Source organism: Cygnus atratus, chromosome 9 (assembly GCF_013377495.2).
Source record: "Cygnus atratus isolate AKBS03 ecotype Queensland, Australia chromosome 9, CAtr_DNAZoo_HiC_assembly, whole genome shotgun sequence".
NCBI lineage: Eukaryota > Metazoa > Chordata > Aves > Anseriformes > Anatidae > Cygnus > Cygnus atratus.
In genome coordinates this window covers 4717764-4738764 of record NC_066370.1, presented here as the reverse complement: position 1 = coordinate 4738764, position 21001 = coordinate 4717764, and the positions used below count along the sequence as shown (strand labels likewise).

The 21001-nt window shown below is 45.6% G+C and overlaps 1 protein-coding gene across 5 annotated transcripts in view; it reads right to left on the bottom strand.

Annotated features, from left to right (window-relative positions):
• The window catches only part of SCG2 (secretogranin II), a 58884-nt gene that overhangs the window by 3531 nt on the left and 34352 nt on the right, over positions 1–21001 (bottom strand). The window contains exons 1-4 of one of the 5 annotated variants that reach the window (XM_035544505.2): positions 18067–18186; positions 12629–12748; positions 11777–12445; positions 10692–10789 (exon numbers count right to left, since the gene is read on the bottom strand). The gene's annotated coding sequence lies outside the window, so the exon portion shown is untranslated. Of the gene's footprint in view, positions 1–10691; positions 10790–11776; positions 12749–18048; positions 18191–21001 lie in introns of those variants that run through there. The other 4 variants (XM_035544504.2, XM_035544506.2, XM_050712453.1 and 1 more) reach the window with 4 other exon arrangements.

The following is a 21001-nucleotide window of genomic DNA, read 5'->3' as shown; positions in this document are numbered from 1 at the left end:
GTCACTTATTTCCTAGGAGATGCTTGGGAGCTCATATCCTGGGGCTGTATGACAGATTAGTCTCTTTTCTGATCCATTTACATTAATGAATAAAGTACAATAATGAGAAAGAAACGGTAAAGATAGAAACCACTTTGCTTAATTGACCTGGTTTGGCTCCTTTGTTTTTGGCTTGGTAAAACCATCCTGTCGAGAAGTTGGTGATTCATGACAGGCTGAAAGAGTTACGTATACTGCTGTTTGCCCACTGCTGTACATAGAAAGTGAGCAGCGGTATGCTCATTTCAGCTCAATTGTACATTTTTCCGCTGTTTTTGTTCCTAACGTAATGTGTCTTAATAATTAAAAGAGTATTAGTTGAGAGCCGTTTTTTTACCTCAGTATGCCTGAGCAAGCTAACAGCCATAACAGAAAACAATTTCCCCAGACATTTTTGAATATTCAAGTCTGCATACATTTGGGAATTGATTTCAGAAAGCATTACTTCAGAACAGCTGATTAGAAGGTCCCACCCTCTAGGTCTGTGTTTGCCCTAAAACAAAGCCAACGCATCCCTTCATTTTCTATCACAGAAAAGGAACTAGTCCTATATGTAAATGTATATATATCTTGAGGCAGAAAAAAATAAAAAAAAAAGAAAAAAAACTTTGCTACCTATTGCAGCAAATAAATGGAATTAAGCTTTTTCTAGCAGAGAAACTGGTTATTAATAGTTAGTTTGATAAGAGGAGAAACTCTGTTGTTTTTGAGAAAGGGGGAAGGGAGAGTTGTTCCATAATTATCTGCCAGGCACATCCCACTAACAGAGACCAGGAACTCAGCCTCCTCCACAGCACACAAGTATGTATGGCTGTATCCTTTGTAAGAGTCAGCATCATTCGATTAATATCAAAATGCGTGTAGCCCCGCAAAGTTTTGTTTAGTGTTCCATAAGGATGTTGCTCAATGGAATATTTCCTTTGCGGGAATAACAGCTTAGTGGTTCCTCTCTAGACATTTGAAGTACGTTTGTCTCTAGATCAATTTTCAATTCTAATTTATTAGTAGATGAGTCTCAAAAGCCTTTGTCAAATGGAGCTGGAAATGATTTATTTCAAAAATTTGAGTCCAGGTCACAAAATCTTATCATTAAATATACTGCTTTATTCAGGGTGAGGGGAGTCCTCTTCCCGGTCTCCCAGACATAAATTCACATTTTTTTGAAAAAACAGAGGACGTTTTAGACTACCTATCTTTAGGATCTATAGTAAAATATTCTCTTTTGTGCCTCTCAAAGGACAATATGCTAAAATGGTTGTTTTTAATCTACATATGTATAATCGTGAAGCTAGCCTGGAAGGGGAGTGCATTTTTTTTTCTCCGCTACTAGAACCTAACAGACAGTAAGATCATTTTTTGGCCAACAAATATACAAGTTTCTATTTATAAAATGAGGGGATTGACTTCACAATTTAACATGCACAAAGGCAATGCAGACTGACAGAAGTTCCCTGGAAAAGAGACAAAACAATAACTCTCCGTACTGGGATGTTTCCATGGTAGCAGTAATTTTCTCCCTCTCTCTTTCTTTCTCTCTCCCAGCAGTCTTTTTTGATGTGGATGTAACGTTTTCAGTGAAAATTTGCTATGAAAACTCATAAGCTTTCCTACAGACAAGTCCTTCAGAGTCTGAGCGGGGATCCAACAGCAGTTTTCCATGAAAATAAGGAAATACATCATGCACTCTTCATCCCATTTACTTTTGCAATAAATAGTGTGACTGCAGCAAAGTTGCTGTTATAAAAGCCTCTCTAACCCTTTACGCTGCGCAAGGGACTCAAAACACGAACAAAATCAGAACGGGGTGAGGAGGAGGAGGGGAAAAGCAAACAAACCGCCAGCAGTTCTGAACGAGCATAATGCCAGTTTGTATCTGTGGACACACAGGGCTAATCAGACTGCGTTTGCCTCCAAGGTAACCTCGCATCCTGTACTCAGGCACAGCCCAAGTGCCATGCCGAGCCGGCGCGACTCAACGCGGCCATAAGCAGCGGCAGCACGCTCCGCAGCATCAGCCAGCAGCGCAACCCCTGCCAAACCAACGAAGGCATCCAGGAAGGCTTCGATAACCCCCAACAGACCGACTAACGCAGCCAGGAACGGCGCCACAGCACCCAACAGCCCGACGGCCGGGTCCGCGTCCCCCGAACCACGCGCATCGGCCACCACCCCGCCAACTCCCCTCCGTCCCTCCCGTCCCTGTTTCCTCTCGCTTTTCCCCGGCTCCCGCCCCAGCGGTGCCCGAGGAGCGAGGCAGGGGCGCTGCCAGCCCCGGCCGCCCCCCGGCGCCCCCCGCCGCAGCCCCCACCTGGCCGCGCCGCCGCCGCCGCCGCCGCCTTCAGCACCCGGACAGCGCCCGCTTATACCGCCCTGCCGCCTGACGTCACCGCGCCGGGACACGCCCCCCGCGGGGCCCCGCCCACCGCCGAGAAGGGACCCCCCCCCCCCCAACCCCCCCCCAATGGTGGGACTGGGGGGGATAAAAACAGGGGGGTGCTGGCATAAAGCGGGGGGAGGGGAAAGAAGGAACATACAGGGGAAAATAAAAGGAGGAGGAAGAAAACGGAAGAAAAAAGTAAAAAAGTCAAAAAAATATGAAAAAAGGGAAAAGGAAAAGGGGGGATAAAAATTAGGAGGAAAAAAGGGAACTGTAGACTGGGGGCAGGCAGCGCCTTTTGCTTCTCGGCTCCAGAAAGCAGGGGAGGATGTGGCAGTGGGGCACGTTGGGCACAACCCGCTGCTGAGGCCCCCCCCCGGGTGCAGCGGGGTGAAAGGGGCTGCCAGGGGTCTGCGGTGTCAGAGCGTGTGGGGCAGCCCCGTGCTCGCAGCTGGCGCCTGGCCTTTGCATGGCACAGGGTGGCCTTTTAATGGCTGCGTGCTGGGGGAGTCGCTTAGTGGCAGCTGGGTGAGACCTTGGGTGGCTGTTGAGTGAGTCGTTGGGTGACCGTTGGGTGAGATGTTGTTGGGCAAGACCTTGGGTGAACCCTTGGGTGAGCCCTTGTCACACAGTGACAGCTCTGCCACAGTGCAAGGACAACTCGGGACATCCATGCCCTCCCCATCCAGCACCACAGGCCCACGAGCTCCAGACCAGGCAAGGGCTGGGTGTAGTGGAGGAATGGCAGCCTTCAGACAGAGCGACTGAAGCATGTCAGGGAGGGACAAGACACAAGGAACCCCACTGCTGGTGCGGGGGGGACACCTTTGCTCCTCCCTGGGGCAGGCACTGGCACAGGAGGAGTACCCAGGCACCACACCATGGCCCGGCCGTGCCAGCAGCACCGCTTGGGTGTAAGTGTATTCGCGGCACCCACAGTGCCAAAAGGCCAGTACTTGGTCGCATAGATGAGTAGGGTGAGTAAGTACCACTCTGCCATCAGTCAGGAAACATGGAATGTAACACATTGCTTCAGATGCTGCTCTGGGTTTTAGCTCACTCCTTCTGCTTCCCTTCTCTTCCAGAAAGGTTCTTTTACTTTGGCTTTTAAATAAGGACTCCTTTTCCCCCAAAATAAATCTTTCCTGACAATTTTGACCTTTTACAGCACAAGATTAAAAAAAAAAAAAAAAAAAGGATGAATAGGATGAATATACCTTCCAAGGCAATAAATGTTACAAAATTAAATTGTCATAAGAACAACAAGGTAGAAATAATTGCAGCTGTGAGCACAGACAAAAGGACTGGCCATGCTGCATTTTTGGGGGCTGAAATGGAGATCAGGAAGCCTCTCATTTCACCTCATATGGCGTTATTAGTAAACTACAGGACCCATCTTTGTTGGTGCTGAAACTCAGCAGCAGCAGTTTTGTTCAGGACCCAGGCACAACCTGAAACGCCTGCTTTGATAGCTGGGCCCGGAAAGAAATGAGTTAAACCAGAAGTTCTGCTAGGACCCATGGTGGCATCCTTGAAGATGGAGACAGAGGGGCATCAGCCACAGTAGGCAGAGAGCAGGGTCCACATGAGCCATGCACTACCCTGACCACCTGGGAAGGGTCCTGCTGAGCAGCACGTGTCCCGTCAGCAGGGCTCCAAACGCCCACAAAATGCGTGGTTTGACATAACTACAGCTATAATACCTTAGTCCATTGCGAAAATAGTCATCGTGATCAAAACAAACAAAAAAATAGAAGAAAAAATGTTCAGATTTTTCAAGAATTTTGTTGTACCTCTGCATGTGCTTCCAACAGACTCTTGTGCAGTCCATGACCAAACACCCAACATTTGTCTAGCAAATTCTTTCACATGAAGTCATCCTACTGCCCCCATCCACCTATCCCTGATCCTCAGCATCAGTGCGTATTTCAGACAACTCAAATTAATTGGCACATCAGCACGATGCTTTCCTCTGTTCCTTAGCCTCTCACTTGAGATTCCCAGCGTGTGAAGTCAGGCACTTGGCTTAGTGCTCTGCTGTGGCTATTTTAGGTTCAGTGGATAAAATTTACAGAAGGCTAGCCACAACTGAGCTGTCAATTTTACTCCACATCAAAATGTTTGTTTTGCATGGGCTTTGTGCTAATGATTGTATTCACATGGTCCTGTAAGGAGGCCCTTAATTAATGTGCTCTGTGTGTGTGTGTTGCACTCTTTTCTTTGGAATGAGTCATGAAACAGAAAATTTGATCTGTGCTGTCATTAGAAGTTCCATGGCATTTTATACAAGAGTAGGATCACAACACAGCATCTCTGAAATTTAGGTAATTGCATTAGAACTAGCTCAATATCAACTGCTTAACCATAGGAGGATGGTAATCTTGTTTCTCTGAATGTATTTTGACCACATTGCATCCTCTTGTGTATGCTGGGAACAGAACAGCAATAAATGTGATATTTTCTCTGAATGGTTTCCCCTGTCTCATGCTCTGCCTTACACAGTTATGCATCGTGAGAGGCTAGAAGTGAATCAAACCTGCATCTTGCGTGTTAACTTAAGAGTAAGCAAAGCTTCAGGGAGGTGAGGGAACTTCACTGCAGCAAACAGAGGCAAGAGGACTGAGCCCATCGTGGTTTGTCACACCCATCGAGTTCATCATCACTGAAGTCAGTGGAGAAAGAGAAGCCGGACCGCTTGGAAGAGCAGCATCAGGAGCAGGCCCGGGAGGTAGCCTTTTCTGAGATGGGGCTTGGTGTCGTGCCCGTGGCCAGCCCCAGCACTGTGGGGGTGATGGTGGCAAGGACCTCCAGCTGCCACCACCACCACCCATAGACCATGGGGTCCCGGTGAGACCTGCCTCCTGCCCCAGCTCACACAGGACAAAGCAACCATCTTGATGGTTACGGCCACACAGAAGTAACGCGCAGCAGCAGGCAGCATATTTGTTTGGCTCCTGTGCCTCTGTTGTCTAAAACCCAAAATAGTCTGCAGGCTGTACCCTTCACTTCAGCTCTCTCTCTCTCCTCATCTAATTGGTGTCACCAAAAGATCAGTGCTGCTTAAAAATAAAGCGGGGTTGTGTCAATATTGATGGTTCTTTCCCCTTCCTCCGTTTCCAGGGGCAACTAAAAATAATTTACAATTCATTACAGACATGGCATTTCCTACAGAGTAAGTGCCATTGTCACATTTAGAATTCATTCCTCATCTGATTTGAGTATCTGCATTTATTGTGTATGTAATGAGAAGGGGGAGGTTTGCTTTCGTCAGAAAAAAAGTTCACCTGTCACCACAGATATAGATTAATTTAAATGATTTTGATTTTAAAATACTTGACCTCTGCTTTGGCCCAACATTATATTTGTTATTTTGTGCTCATTTCACATTCTTGGGAACTCAAACACATTTGCATGCAAATATTTTTGGCCTCCCTAAATTTAGTACACAATAAATGGTTCAAATTCCATTACCAAAGCTGTAAGGGACAGGGAAAACGTAACATTGTAAGGAAATCAGGGACTTTGTGGTTTGCACACGCAGTTCTTTAACAGCATGGATGCCAAGGCAGGGGTCCGTGGTGGCTGCAGGCCGCTGGGTGTTACTCCACACTGCAGTAAGGTTTTGTAGGCCCACAGGGAGCCTGACCAACACGGTTCCCTGCAGTGGTACTGCACGCTCCATAGGGATGCTTCAAAAACAGATTTTGCTAAGGACAACAAGAAAATAAACTTCGACTTTCACCCAAAAATTAACATGTCAGGATTTCATACTGCCTGCACTTAAAAAAATAAATGAACAAAAAGAGGAGCACGGAGGCAGCGCTGGTCCCACAGCTCTGCTCTGCTGGCACAGCTTGGCCCATGGAAAGCCGTGCCCAAGGCACATCCACGGCACAGCTCCAGGCACAGCCAGTGCCCCGTGCCTCCTGCTGGGCCTCGTTCAGCACAGTGCTGGGTCCTCCCCTGCTCCTGGGCAGTCTGGAGCCCGCCGCCATGACCCAGCCTCTGATGTCCTGCCAGACCTGGCCCCGGGTCCCAAAAAGCAGCCCGCAAAGATGGGGGAGCTGGGGTCAGCCATTGCCTCTGACAGGAGAGGAGGCAAGAAGCCATGGCTGGCAGGAGGGTGTAAAAGCAGCAGATGAATCAAGAGAGAACGAATTTACTGTTGTACTTGTTCCAGTGCAGCCTCCACTTTGATCACCATGAACAAGAATAGCAAAACACCAACAGATTAAGGAATATATGTCTTCTCCCATAACCACCAAAGTATTTTTATCTGCAGGCCTCCCCCATGTACATACACGCGTATTTCCTCCCGTGGAGTTTCAAAGATCTTCACCAGCCTGTGACATCTGCTTACCAACATTTGGTGTAAAAATATCAATATCTGCTTTGCATAGCTGTGACGGGTGTTACGTTTACCAGGCAGTAAAGATCAAGAGTCTCCGGGGAGCTGGCTGGATCAAACTGTCATGATTTCAGCACTGCTGTGCGTCAGACAGCAGAATTTAAAGTCAAAACACATATAGTTTAGGGAGGAAGACAATGAGAAGCTCTGAGTCATACCCTGCTGAGGGTGAAGAGAACAGATTAATAGACAGCAATCATGAATGGAACTGAACGGCTCATTTCAGTCATGTGGCTCCTTCTTAAACACAAAATAGGATTTATTTTTAGTCATTAAGGATGAAAAGAGGATTTCTTTGCACCTTCCCAAGGAGCACTGAGAAAGGAGTTTTAATTAGTGTGGCCAGGCTCTCTGTCCCTTGCCGCTCGCAGAACAGAAGCAGCGGGGTGCAGGGAAGTGGCACCCTGGTGAGGCATCGACCGCGGGGCCCTGCACAGCCCGTCCTCCCAGCAGCACAACACGGCCGAGCTCCATCCCAGCCACGTGCCCTTCGCCAAAACTGACTCAGAAAAAAACAAGGGTGACCACTTATAGCCAGGTCGCCTCTTTTCAAGGAACTGCACCGCACCCTGCTGCTGGCTCGGCGGGGAAGGGCACAAAGCACTTTACTGCCTTTCTTTTATTTTCTCTTTCCTGTGCTAGGTACTACTTTGTCTTTTCCTTTGCATCATTTTCCCATAATACTCTCCCTCCTAAGCCCTTCCCTCTGCTGTAGTCACTCCGTCAGACACCAGCCCTGGATGAGAGCCAGGGCTCTGTGCAGGTCTCGCTCCCTTTCCCCATCCCCAAGCAGAGCCTGGCGACTGCAGGAGCACCGGGCACTGGCTCTCACTCCAAAAGGAAAAGTAAATGGAAAGAAGGAGCTGTGCTTCTGTTTTGCCCCATCAGTAGGGGTGTGGGCAAGACAGGAGAAGCTGGTCAGAACTCTTGGTTTATAGATAAGCTGTGGATTTAATTCATGCTTTTCTAGATGGGGCATAACCCTCACAGGCAAAGCTAGCCTGGCAAAAGAGAATGGGAGCAGAGAGCAGGCCGAGGCCGGCATATTTAGGTGGGAGAAGGAACAAACGGCAGCCTGCAGGCCCCAAGGCTGCAGCACCTCACTGCCAGGGGCACCCCAGGGGTCAAACCAGACCCAGCTCATGGGGGATTTCTGTGAGGAGAATGTGGTGTTTCTGCAGTATGTGTCCTCCAGAAGTGACCTGCAGCGACGCTTTCACGAGAGCACAAAGGTTTTATGTGGGAGTGAATGATGCTACCACAAGAGCGGTATGTTCACACGTTTATGTGATGCTTCATTTTAAATAAATGGGTAGAAGTGATTTCACTGTTGGACATAGGATTAGTTACATTATTTAGTCGCTTTTTAAATTATTCCTGTGATTCTGCTCTGCAGAAACTTCATGATTTTGGGGCTAAGCCATTTCTATCCCTTAATTAGAATCATAGAATCATTAGGGTTGGAAAAAGCCCTTTAAGATCATCTGGTCCAACCATCTCCCTACCACCAATATCACCTACTAAACCATGTCCCTAAGCACCAAGTCCAAAATTACATCAAAGCCTCATTAATTTTCATATTTATTACTCACAAACACAGAAAAGTTCAGTGATTTTGGATCCCCCTCTCTTTGGCAGCAAAACCTCTGCTTTGTTACCTGCTCACTTGCCTGACAATGCAGGATAGGGGTTAGAGTAGCAAAATTGCCACCTATTAATTGACACTCCTTTTCTTATTCATTTGTTGAGGCTCCAGCCATTCTCAAAGCACGAAATCACACGCCTGCACACTTAATAGGGGCAAATGCTCTTCCCAAGCCATTAGGACAACGGGTGCTTTAGCTACACAGCATGCAAGAATCTATCTGCCAAGGCTACAGGGGCAATAAGCCATGCTCTGCTTCCTTGTCATAAAAAGTTATCACCATTTCCTCTTGCATTGTCTTTGCTAGCATCATTACCTTCACCGGTGCCATTACAGCATTTTTTGTGGTCATAGGCTTGCCCTTCATTGCCTAGTATATAACTTCATAGGTTCCAGCCCTATTGCTACAGTAATTTATATAGAGCTAGGTCAAAACCAAATTTAGCATTTGGTCACGAATGTGATAAAAATAGAAAAAAAATGAGACTGACTGCAAAGCACAGCACAGAGCCAGTGGTGTAGAATTTCTCCCCAAATAAAACTTTTACCAAGAAGAGGGCAAACAGATCTGGAACCACCAAATTAGCTCCTGTGGACAAGACGGAAACGTCTCACGTTGTGTCCATTTATTTACAGTTTAAAGGTTAATTCAAAATAAGCCTGAATCATCAGAAGGAGAGCACAAATTCATATTGTCCCATGTGGTTATAGCTAGTAACATTTGCCACATCAGCATTAAAGTTGAGGGCTTGCTTTTTTAGGGTTGAACCATACTGACGTTGCCTTTCAGGCTATACAGCCTGGGAGAGCTGGCCAGCTTCACAGCAGCTTCCCTGGGACAGTGACAGGAGGATCAAGCAAGGCCTGAACTTCAGTGCAAAAAGCAGAAGAGGTACAGGGTTAAGCATTTCCCCCAGCCTTGCAACAGTCATGCCTGACCAGGCTAGGGGTGGAACTTCAGCATGGCAAATTTGTCACCTTGTGGTTCCCTGACCCATGAGGATTTAATGCCACCACCCAGGTGTGCAGGAAGCATGTTCTGAACGGCAAGAGGCACAGAAACAAAGCACCGCTGTCGCCTCCTGTGCGTGCATGTGGGCTCCTGTGCTCCCCCAGCATGGAACAGGTGGGAACCAGAGGGTGCATAGAGCTGGGCACAAAGCATCCCACAATGCCTCAGAAACAACTACTTAAAACTATATATATATATATATATATATATATATATATATATATATATATATATATCTCACAACCAGGAACATACAGCATCCATCTCTCGAAGTAAACCAGAAACATTTTTCTCTGAGACTCTGTCTCCCCATATTAACATCTGGAAAGTGCTTTTATGACTGCTTGGTCCTGAACGTCTCTCGTGGGGCAGGGAAAAAGTGCTAGGTGGGTTGCTCCCTTCTCCAGCAAATACAAAAAAGTAAGCAGTGCCCTCATTCCCCCAAAGAGGCTGAAAACTAAATGACACCTAGCAACACCTCTGCAAGCTGCAAAGAACATTTGTCTTGGACCTCCGCGTGGTTTTAGATAGCAGCCTTGCTTCCCTCTCTCAGCTATCAGAGCCTTGACTGGCAAGTAAAACCCATATAATTAGGAGGAAATGCCACAATTTTCCACTAAGGCAAATACTCCCTGTGTGCTACACAAGGCTGGTAAGTGGCAGAGAAGCAGCGTGCCCTTCCCAGCACCAGGCTGCCGCTGAGATAACATCACTGGACGGGAAAGCTACTCTGGCCTGGACGAGAGTCCCATGGGGAGCCCCAGGGAGGGCAGGAAGATGAAGCAAGTTTTCCTTGCAAGGCCTTAAAGAGGGGCAGTGGGTGGAGGGACTGCCGTGCTTCCCCAACATTGGTGTCTCAGAGCTTGTTATAATTCAGGTAGGAAAAGGATACCACAGCAAATCAGTTCAGGAAGGGACAAACGCCCCCTGAGAAAGCAGCCTGTCCACTGTCTTGTCTGAAGATCAGTGCAAATAGCTTTTGATTATGAGCGACTTGCTGGGCGCTCCTAGTTTAAGCATAAGATAGCCCTGTGTGGTGTAAGATATTTTTTTCTTGCCTCAGAACAGAAGAGTTGCATAAAAGAATGGGTACACATGGAAGATGGACAGCATAGATCCTGTACTAGCAGAGATAAAACACACAGCCTATTTTATGAAATATTAAACATAAGCTATTTTTCCAATTGAATGAAATGTACTCAAAACAAACCGTTTGTATCCAGGGATCCCTGCAGGCGACAGAAGGCTTGTCATGAAAATAGCTGTTTCAGTGCTGGGCTAATAATTCAGATCCAGTAGGGTTCATATCTGAAATTAAACAGACACGTTATTGCATCTCACCCCAAATCTGCAGCATCCTTACTCCGGAAATTTGCTGCCAGATATATTTAAAAGCCAACCATAAACTCCATAGATGCTGTTTACTCCTGTTTCTTCAGCCAGAATCTGCCGGCACAGCTTTGGCTGCAGGAAATGCACTTTTCCAGCAGGGTGGGACTGATTTTTTGGCTCCCATTTGCACGAGCTCCAGCTGAGACTGCTTTACACTGAAAAAGCCCCCACATTCACACAGGGCTTTTCAACTGAGTGGGGCAAACTGACTTTTGCTGCCACATGCATCAAATGAGCATAGTGATAACTAAGGTAATGTTATTTTGCCTTTGCCTGCTGCTAGCAGCACTGATGGTGGCAATAGCTTCCCCAGCACTATCCTCATTCCACATCTCACAGCTTTCAAACCAAACAAACTTCCCAGATGTGGGGACACTGTGCAGGGACAGAGCCAGAGCTGCTCACAAGAGTCAGGCCCTCTCCCTTTCTGCAGTTAATGCTGCAATTCCTCTACCTCTTCTAATTTCACCACCCTAGGAAATTGCCTAGTTTGCCCATTCCTAAAACCAACCCAGTTTTCAGTGATCTTCTCTTCTGTGCAATGCAATGTGGTGCGGAAGGGTCTGGGTCAGCACATGATATGTTTTCCACCAGACCTGTAGCTCTTAACGTGATTGTGGTGCAGTCCTGCTGCTGCAGTGCCATCACCTGGGGTCCTCCCACCAGCAGGAGCTGCTCACAAATGTGAGCTGCCCCCCTCCCCCCCCAAGGACTCGGTGGTCATCTTCCAAAACATGGCAGGCATCCTGTCATCTATCTACCACATTTGGCATGATGCTGCATCCCATGGAAGTGGCCTGGTTTGCCCCAAATAAATTGTTCGTAATTCAAGGCAAAAGCAATTCATTGCAGCTGTTTAAAATCAGGTCGCAAAGCACCACAATGAATTACTGTCAGCCTTACCTAGAGCATGGCTTGCGTATGCTCCTGCGTAGATATGTAGTCAACAGGGATTTGTTTGGCTGCCTGTGGTTTTCCACTAGTGAATCTCAAAGCTGAATCAAAAGGCCAGATACTGCATCTGGCACTGGAGATCTTGCGGGATGAACTAAATGGATTATTGTCCATGCAGGGAGGCTTTCATCGTCTGTTGCAGATGTAATATTGATGAGGTACTCAATTTTACATAACTGTTTCAGGATATTTTACATTCAACAACAACCACCAGACAAAATGACAACCCTTCTGGGTTGGTGTCACTTGCTTGTAATCAGGAAGTCATCGCCACAGATGTCTGTGGAAGTAGTATCTCCTTCAACTTCTCCTGATGGGCTGTTTCATGTTGCAGTGGAAGTACATCATGCTCCGTGCAGCATTACACTCCTGCTAGGCTCCTCTCTCAGACCAGGGCTGCAGAAGCTGTCCCAGCTCACCGACTCTTTATATAAGCCTCCACTGGGTGTTTTTACCCAGGCACATGAAAGTGCTTTTCTCATTCCCCCAGACTCTGCTCTGGAGGAGGCAGCAGCAGTTGGTGGGTACAGATTCAGCCCCGTGCAGCAGCAGTTCTCCGTGAGCAATTTTGGAAGGATTTCCTTTCTCACTGCTAAGCATTGTGAAGGGCATCAAATCCTGCTATATTGTTATTATTGTTAGTAGTAGTAATAGCAGTAGTAGTGGCCGTAGTAGAACAGAGGTATTTTTTTTTTTACAAGACAGGACGAAATGGGAAGGAAGAACTGTAACATGAGGAGACGGAGTAGAAACCAGGAAGAGACCAAAACGTTTCAGTTCTCAGCAATGCAGCTGCAGTACCTGAGCCTGGGCAGCTGAGAAGACAGATGCTCCTCTGGAGACCACGTCCAGAGCCTCTGAACTGGAAAAAGCAGATGGGCCGGCGGCTGAGGCAGGAATCATGAGTCTCACTTCCAGGGTCTGTGCCAAAGAGGTGGGACCAAGGGGTAATTAGGCTGATGAACAGTGATATTAAATGTATGAAATGAGGCTTACAATAGAAGAGAAATCCTAGGAAAAATCAGTCAAAGTGAGAAGCATAACAGAGCAAATCCCAGCACAACTAACCTGTAGGGAAGCAGAAGTACAGAACCTGCTCCTAAGATTAAATTTGGGCACACAACTGCAGTTGTGTTCCCTGATTTTTATCCATCAAGCACGTATCTGAATCATAGCTATTTATTTGCTTTAAAAAAGCAGTAAAACAAGAGAATTGAAAGTACATGCTTCGGTTATATTAAGACCAAACTCATTCGGAATATGCACAAAATTAAATACATGCCTAAGAGTTTTGAGAAGCAGTCAGTGTTTGGTGAACGAGAACCTTTAGCCGTAATTTTTAATTATTATTGAAAATTCTTAATTCTAAGTTTATGTTGTTATTTTTCACAGCTGCTTAGACAGCCATGGCTAAAAGACTGCATTGATAGTCAGCAGCATCGAGACAGCATTAACTTGGAAACCGAAAAGAACTGCAGAGGCTTTTCTGTGCCAGTGCTATCAGACAAAACAAAACAAAACCCTTTTATAATTATTAAAACCAAGTTCAATCACTGCTCTTAACAAGAATGACTCTTTAAGGGAAAAAATCCTAAAGAAAAACAAACAAACCAGACAATGACTTTCAGGCACTCAATTTGTAAAGCAAGCATGCAAATTTGATTGACACAAAGATCATCATCTATGACGGTACCTACAATCCACTGATAAATACAGTATCTTCCCATGGCAATATTGCTTATTATCTGAAGACTGCTGTGACCTACCGAGTATCTGTTGCATTCATAGTTTGCATTGTGCTGATGTAAATCTTAAATTCATAAAGCAATATGAATTTTAATAATGCTGAGCAAATCTTGCCTGACCTATCAGCTGCACTAGCCTGAAAAGATTGAACATTGAATAAACACAGTATATGCCCACATCTACAGAAAAATACACACACCTCAAGGGGGTTATTTTATCAGTTTTTTTTTTTTTTTTTTTTTTTTAAGACAGAAAATGAAAGCAAATTCAGCTATGTAATTTTCTAAATCCCTGAATCCTCGGATACTGAAAATAAAAGTTCTGGGATGACACTGTCACAACAAGGTCACAAAGAATTTCAAGTGTGGCAAACTATTTCTCTCCAAAACTTACTTTCAAGCATCGTATGAATGCAGAACTGTCTTGTATTCCTACACACTCCTTTCTGCTTTACGTAGAGTCTATAGACAGCCCTTATAGACCTGGAACAGCTGGGTTATAAAACAAATTCCAACTTTTAAATAGCATCCTAGAAAGAATCAGAAGTCTTTGTTTTGCTTGGTTTATACCACACCACTTGGTATGTCCACTCTATTGTATAGATTGAGCTGGTAGACATGAATGTGACCAAGAACATGTGTAGTACATGCATGGGAGTAGAAGGGAGAGTAAAATTAACATTTCACAGACCACCTTAATGATGACACTTCCTAACATCTGTTTTCTCTGCAGTCTTAGCTCTCCTTCATCATGTTTTTGTAGTATTCTCTACGATGTCTAACAGAATGGAACCCTGATTGGGACCAGAAGAATCTGCTGTGAATTATTTATATTCCAGTATTGCTGTTTGCACAAGGATTAAGCCATTATAATAGTCTGAGGGAACATACATCATCTTTTAGTCTCATTTTCTTCTGGTCTGACTGAATTCAGATTAATGAATGGAACCCATACACCTAAGTAGGAATCTGTCCCTCAGTTTCTTTCATCCTGATTTACGGCACTTAACAGCACCCTGCTACATTATGGCTAAGCCTTTCTTTAAAACTGTCTGGAATATTTTAAGGAGGTTTGCGCATGACTCAAGAAAAGGAAAAATAAATAAGAAAAAAAAAAAAGGAACAACTTTCAGCAGAATCAAAGATGTTGCAACTGATGGAATCAGTTAACATTCATGACCTCATAGAACTGCCTTGCATTATTCCTTTTGTAAAACCTAGATCAAAGGTGCACAACACAGAGGGAGAGTGAGAAACAGCTAACTTGGGAGACTGGAGAATGAAACAGAAGTTTCCAAAACTTAAGTGCTCACTTTTGTACTGACGTATTGGCAGCAGAGCATTAATCAGACAGCCAGAGAGGTCTCATTTAATATAAGTATATTAGCATGCAGTGCCTGACTACATTTAGAAAGCTAAGCAAGGCAGAATCATTCTCTACAGCGAGTCAGACTGATGCATTCTCCACAGAATCATGCCTTACAGAAAAATAATCATGAAATATTAATCATTTCCTATTTAGAGCTACAACTGTCACAAATGATGCCGCCTTCCCCTGCACAACGCCTTGCTGAAGATGCACATAAACAACACAACGAAAGCTGATTGCTTCCTGGGCATAGACAGAGCCTCACTTCGTGTGGCCGTACCACTGCTGCCAGCAGGACCAGGGACACCTCCTGGAGCCCACCAGTGCCTGTGCCACGTCCCTCACCAAGCACCATGCCAAGGCTGGCCCCACCTTACCACGCCAATGGGTCCATGTTTGCCATCAAGGAGATGCTGCCGGAAAGTACTCACAACGCATTGAAGACAAACAGTGCGCTGCCCTACAGGTTGGGCAGCACTCCTGTTCCTTGCCAGCGATAAACAAACACCGACGAGAACAAAGAGAAGAGCATGGGAAATGTGTTTTCGTGAGGGTTTGTGTGGGCAACATGCATGCATGGATCACTGGATGCTCCACGTGCATTTGGGAGCTATTCAGTCAGGGATCAGACTCAACGCCCTGTGGCTTGCAAGGCCTGTCATTCAGCTGAAATAGCAAATAATGAGAAATAATTTCCCTCAATCGCTTGTAGGCAATCCAGAGCATGAAACCCATTTGCATAAAACAGTCATTCTCATTTCACACACGCAGATCTCCAGCAGTCAAAACCTCACAGTAGATCATTCAGGGACTGAGGGAAAGAAACTAAATCAGTTGTTTGCTACAAATAACCCAGCCGGTTGTGTCTGACATGGCACTGCCTCATGACTGGGAGCTGTCGGTGCTCCAGGCTGTGACCTATAGCCAGGATCCCAGGACATGAACACCTTGAAATACTAGCTAGAACAAATAGCAATTGCTCTTTAGTTAACTAAGACCAAAAAAAAAAAAAAAGTTCTTCTCCATCAACACTCACTCATCTCCTGGCCAAGGGTCTCAAACTTTGAACAAACTAAGTAGTGATTATAACCTTTTTGCCTGTATACTACATCTGTGAATTTAAGGTCCAACAGACAGCCTTGAACACCTACGACCATCCTTTTCCTGTTATTTCCATCCCACATTCAGATGCTGGCAGTGAGCTTGAAGAAACAGAAGTCAAAGGAAAAAGAAAAAGGGGCCATCCTGGCAGGCCTCCAGTATGTGTAATTTAGTTTTGTTTTGTTATGCATCTATTTAAAATTGACTGCAAACTGTTTTTCGTCTAATCATCCTTGTGTTAGGAGTTGCTTTTGTTTGGTCTCTGCTAACACTTGACAGTCCACAAGAGGAAGACCCTAGACAGAAAGCAGGTTCTCCTCCATAACACAAAATACAGCAATATGTTTACCCAGTCACTGAAAATAAAACAGCTGAAGAAGATTTCCAGACGCAACAACCATTTTTCTATTTCTGAAGTGAAGTGATGGCGAGGCTCAAGGCTGCGAGCGCACAGCAGCGGCATGTCAGGAGGTCGCCCTGCTGGCTGCAGAGCCTGCCTGGGCACCCAGGGACATCTCTAGCCCGGTGGAAAAGACAGCACCCTGTCACTGTGGCACTGTATCTGGAGGCACATCTGTCCTAAGTCGTGGGTTTTCTCTTTCTAGTGTTTGTTGTCTTTTGTTTGGACGTAGGGCTCATTCCTAGCAAGAGCCCTGCGTTCAGCATGAGGGACAATGAACACTCGAGTCCAAGCAGCAAGCGGGAGAGCAGGGCTGCCACGCAGATCAGCAACCAAGAACATGTCTTCCCCAGTCTGCTGTGTATTTCCTGCAGGGACTTCTGTGGGTCACTAGGCTGCTCTGAGCCTGGTTCCCTTCTCTGCACAAGAGTTAAGTTTCCCTGCCCATCACAGGGTTAAGCATTGAAAACCGGGAGGTCTGTTTACTATCAAAAAACAGCATAAAATTTTCATTAGGTTCTGAGGGGGTGGGAGGGAAAACAGCTCACAGGGTGGAAGACTGCTGAAAATAAAGCATAAAAATTGAGAAATGCGGCAGAATAGCCCCTCCATACTGTGCCTGAAGACAGTTAAGTTTTCTGTGGTTTTGTACAGAAGTTATCTGCAAAAATTGCTGTGTTCTGCTGCATCATGGCATTAAGGCTAATTCTAGCTCTGAAACATGACACATTCAAAATACAGCTGTTTCGATTTTAATTAAATAATCTCATATCACAGGTTTTACATTTAAAAGCTACCCCTTTAAGCTAAAATGTTGGGAACAAAAAGGCCAGGTTCAGCTATTCAGAACAGTGAATCTTTTTCTCCTGATGCGCCCTACAGTTAAAAAGCATCAAAACTGTAACAAATATTAAGAAATCTGTCACTGGCTGTCATCCGGTTTGAAAGAGCAAACTCCCCAGGGCTCGCTGTTGACAGCACTGAAAGGAACAGCTCCACCTGCACTCACATGTTAGTGCATCCCCGCGAACGCTTCAGTGGGCAGCCCTTCCACTCCAGACGTGGTCGACAGGCTACCTTCTGCACTAATTAAAGGAGGTTAAAATGAGATCAGCCTCTCCTTTCTGCCTGCCTCACATTTTGTGTTTGTGAGCGTGCTCAAGCCCAGCAAGGGATAGCTAAATACTACCCAACAACAAGTAAAAAATAATAATAAATCTAGCATTTCTTGAGTGGTTGCCTTTTAGTTCACCGTACTCATGACTAGAATTTGATGTGCTGGGTTTTTATTGACAATTCATTTGGCTGAAGGCAGGTGCAGCCGTGTGTTTGCCAAGGAGCAGATCCAGCATGGGGCTAACACAGCTCTGTGGATGCTGGACCGGAGCTGACTCAGGTCCTGGGGCCTACAGGGATGGATCAGGCATCTCATGCACTTATATTCCCTCACACATCAGTGGGGTACATGAGCTTTCTCTCTCCCCCAGCCCTGCTGCACAGTGTGGGAGAGGAGAGGACAGCAGGCGACAAACAGCTGTGGCTCCACACAGGCCCCAGGCCCACAGGCCCCAAAGCCGCATCCCAGCCCCTTCACCTCGAACCCTACCTGCCTCCCAGGGCGCACCTTTTGCTGCAATGTTTCGGCAAAGGACTTTGCAACCTCTCAGAAGCGCAGGCTGTCCCACAGAGACAAAACCTACACAGCTCCTTGGAAATGGAGGCCTTCAGCTACCCACAAAATCTGAATCAGAAAGCTATAAAAAAAATCCTAGCTATTTCCCCAGTAGCAACAAGACTCATCCATACATATTACTTTGCCATGGCCCTAGTGACCACAAAAATCCTCTTAGGTCTGTTTCCCTTCAAAGCATATTATTAAGTCCCAGGGCCTCAACTTTATGAAAATTCCCCCTACAACGACACGTCAGAGGACACGCAAGCTGAGACTCTAGCCGAGGAAGAGCTTGTGGTCTGAGCACCTGTTGCCTCCCAGCGTGCCCATCAGCATGGAGCAGTGCCACTGACCAACTTCCAGCCCCAGTGAGCAAGCAGAGAGAAAGCAGCGGAGGGGCAGGTGCTGTCCTCCCTCACCATGGCTCACCAGAGAGTCTGGGGCATCAGCCTTTCCCTCCCCGATCCCCAGGAACCATATCTTACTTCTTGTCTCTCCTTCGCAACACAAAGTGCATTGCTGGACTTTTTTGCACATGGACATTTATTTTACATTTTCCCAGGTTGTTCTCCGGGCAGAAATGAAACTGCATGCACAAGCAGAGGATTACTTGCTAATAACCAAGCCACCACAACTCGCATGATTGACTCATGCGAGGAATGGTACAAGGCTGGGCTAATGAAACATGCTGTCCTCAGTGCGTGACACAGCAGCCAGCACGAAGGGAAGATAAATGGATATTTCCTCTTGATAGGCTCCGATAGAAATTGTATTTCAGACAAGCTGAATCCATCCATTCTAGTGAAATGCCAAAACATCCCAATTTGCAAGCTACATCTCCTAACAACAGCTAAAAGAAAACAGCTCAGAGATCAGAGGCAAAAGTTTCTTTTTGCTGTTGGTGAGTTAAGAAACCACGTTCAAAACAGCAGTAAACAATCTGCCTAACAACTCAGAGCTATCTGCATTAGTTTGTGCCTCTGTTACAGTGCTAATCTCCCTCGGGATCCTGCGATGGCATGGAGATTCATAGGAAAAGCAGTAGTGCAAAACACCACGTGGCCTGCAGTCAGCTTGTTTACCGCACTGGCTGCTCTCTGGAGCTGAAAGTCTTAAATGCATCAGGCAAACACATCCGTGAAACAAGATCTCCAGCAGTTTCTGTATTTGTCTGATAGGACCGTACATAATCATGCTGAACAAGGACAGATTAAGGAACACGGGGACTGCATTCAGATATGCAACAGGAAAGGTTGCATTCACAGCAATTTGTCATCTGGATTGATCCTACCTCTCCGTGAAGGTCACAGTTAACCCGCCAGCCAACAAGAGAAACGTGCAATCTGAACACTACCAAATACACATTATTTCTAGCTAAGATAATTTTCTCTATTAATGGCAGCAAATACACAAAGGTACTTGGGATGATGATGTGCAAAGTCCATTGGCCACGTGTATGTGCAATGTGTATGCAGCAGCTGTTCGCAGCAGCCAGCAGTCCCAATCTACTCTGGAGCCACCATAATTGGGGGCCAATATTTACAGAAATTAATTGCTACTGCTGCAAAACTACAAGGGGGAGAGAGGTGAAACTCAGTGTTTCTCGCTTCAGGGCAATTCTCAACTTTATTACTAATTTCACAAAGAGAGGCCATTTCAATTTAAAATCCTCCATCTATGCCTTAACCTCTGTTCCCATGTGAGTTTTTTCCACAGCTGCAGTTGAAAACCCTGTTTTTCTTTCACTGTTATTAAGCAGCATACTGAACACCAGAAATTCGTCTTAGTGAAAATAGTGCAATACAAATAATGCAATACAAGTCACTGCTAAAATCAGAGGCTTGGATTCCTCTCACCCAACACTCACCGCAGGCCACAGTGCTGGTCTTTGTAGAATGCTTTCAAAGGGGGGCAAGCAAGGGCAGCGCAGCCCACCCAGAGATGTGTTTAAAAGAGGTGCAATGAATCACCCACCAGGACTGCTCCTCTCGCTCTGACTGTTGTTGTCTAGACTCCACACCTCATTTTTAACACAGCTTAAGGTGAATGAGATGAATACTGCACCGAGTGATTATATTTGAAAAAGATATCTACTTAAGTGCTGGAACAAATTAACAACACCAGATAGAAAATTACTGCACTGTAGTGTCTGCAGAAAGGTGGCATCAGATAGAACGAAACGCAACCACCACACCCACACATCCCTGCTTATCAATTCTTGCTGGATTCCAGGCACCCTTCAAAGAAGAAAATTGAAATTTTGCAGCCCATCAGCCTCAGTGAGCAGTTCTATTTTTAATTAAAAGGAGTGTTTTCAAATTGAAATAGCCTTCAGAATCTCCCTATTGCACTGGAAGGAAATGAGAGGTGAGGAACTTCCCTAACTACCGTTGCTACCAATCTCTGCTTCGAGGCTCCCTGTGCAGGAGCAATGTCAATACACATTATCAGTCTTTCCATCAACCAGAAGTTTTAGAAATATTTGAGTTCATATGAAAAATATTGACAGTACTGTTTAACACCATCAACTCAAATTATTTTAATAACTTTTTGCTTCACCTTTACTGTAACTATATGATCCTACCTTTGCAATAATTGCACGTCATACTACGGGTGGATGACTTTTCATTAAGTGATCTCTTTCAGTAACTAATGGCAACTTAAAGACAGTCCTTCATTTAACATTAATGATGAATAAATCAATAACAGCTAGTAGGTAAAAATATTGGAGTAGTTTCTTCATATTCAATTATTGTCCAGAAAGATGCCTCAAGAGGGCTTCTGTACAAATATTGTGCAGCCCAGGAAAGGGTTAATCTCTCACACAAGTCGCTAAGCAACTGGATTCTGCTCTTATGGCATGTTTTGCCAGCCAGAGCTGTGCCAA